This window comes from Penaeus monodon, chromosome 4 (genome assembly GCF_015228065.2).
Source record: "Penaeus monodon isolate SGIC_2016 chromosome 4, NSTDA_Pmon_1, whole genome shotgun sequence".
Lineage (NCBI taxonomy): Eukaryota > Metazoa > Arthropoda > Malacostraca > Decapoda > Penaeidae > Penaeus > Penaeus monodon.
The window spans coordinates 33040252-33041971 of NC_051389.1; the positions used below are offsets into that span (position 1 = coordinate 33040252).

At 47.2% G+C, this 1720-nt stretch overlaps 1 protein-coding gene across 1 annotated transcript in view; it reads right to left on the bottom strand.

Moving 5' to 3' along the window:
* The window catches only part of LOC119571789, a 22163-nt gene that overhangs the window by 8434 nt on the left and 12009 nt on the right, over positions 1–1720 (bottom strand). The gene's annotated exons all lie outside the window — the stretch shown is intronic.

Here is a 1720-nt window from a genome sequence, read left to right on the forward strand (position 1 = left end):
CTAGCGTGATTTAATGAAGAGTCATTCCACAAATGGCCACTCTGCTACAGGTCCTGCAACACACCAGTCAATGTTCAATCGCCATGCGCCTCTATGAAGCATACTCAAAAATTTGAAAATAGAAATTAAAGAGAAGTCTGCCAAAGTCAGGTCTGCCAAAGCAACATAGGCACAGAAGTGAATAGGCGAGTGTAAGTAACATGTCTTTGTCGTGAGCGTCAAGTGTTTAATCCTAGAGAAGTCTCCTAGTGCGGCACCCTCGCATATTTGCAAAGTGTCAGGTCTTGATCAACAAGCCTGCGGTGGCAGCCAAATGGCCCTGTGGCCCCCTGCGGAAAGGGGGATTTCCAGCTGGCCATTCCCGTGCATGGCTTACATGCGGACATGTGCCCTGCCGGCCACTGGTGCCAGCGGAGGGGAATGCGACGGTGCCACACTGGGTGACGGGCCAGAACTTACTGCTGGCCCGTCCATCCTGAGTTTGGCGTTGGACCGTCTCCGTGCAAGCTTTAAAGGAGGGTGGATGGGAAAGTTGGACGGCAGAGGGAGCATCTAACTAGCAAAATTTCTTTTCCGTCTACACTTTTCTTGTGAGGATTCAAACTACCTGATTGTTGTTCTACCTTCTAAAGGGGGGGGGAGCTAACCTTGCATGCCTAAGCTCACCTTCGTTGCTTGGAGACTTTTCTTCTTTCTATAATATATATATATATATATATATATATATATATATATATATATATATATATACATATATATATATATATATATATATATATATATATATATATATATATATATATACATTTAATGTTTATTGATTCATTGCTACTCACTTTATTTTATCATTATGTTTTTTTTTTCTTTTTTTTTGTAAGATTTTTACATTCCTGTTATGGGCCCGCCAGCGGGAACAAATATATAATATTCAAACTTAACAATAACAAATAAATAAATAAAATGGAGCGACAAGACAAAACGAACAGAGGGGGCGAGAGCTGTTCGTGCCCCGTCGGCGCTCCCTGTCTGTCTGTCTGTCTGTCTGTGTCCCATGTCAGGTACGGCGACCAGGACGGTGTCTGCCAGCCAGACCATTTCGGTCAGTTGCCTCGTATTCCCTCCGTTTCCTTTCTTTCGTGCCTTTGGTTCTGATCCCCTAAGGGGAGGGCGAGGAAGGCAGCGGAGGGGAGGAGAAGCGCCTCTGGAAATGCAGCGTCATGAAAACTCAAGGCTTGTTGGTCCTAAAATTCCTCAGTTTTGGTGTCTCGGCTTTTCGAGGATCCCTCAGAATGCTGCTCATGAGCTGCTTGAGGGAGGCAGCCTCTACAGAGCCGCGCCTTGGACTCTCCTTCGCCTCCGGCTCCGTGAGTCGAGCGCCTCTGACCGACCTGTGACTGTAGTCTGCCTTTATTTCGACCACAAATAGTGATATTCCGACGGATCAAGTGACTTGCACTCGATCGGCGTCGGCACACAACGTTGGGAAGTTAGACGATCCTGGTTCGATCTCTTGACAGACTCGTCCTTTCTCGTCTCATGTCAGGTCCGTCAAGTTCCCTGCATCGTGTCAACAAGAAGTATCTCAGTCACACGTCGGGTCCCCCATCAGTCCCCTCCAGTCAAACCTCAAATGCTTCCATTAAGGTTACCGGAATTGTCTGGAAATGAAGGCTACCGAGAGGCCGAGTCTCGGATGGAGGAGCGTCTGCTGGGTCGCGTC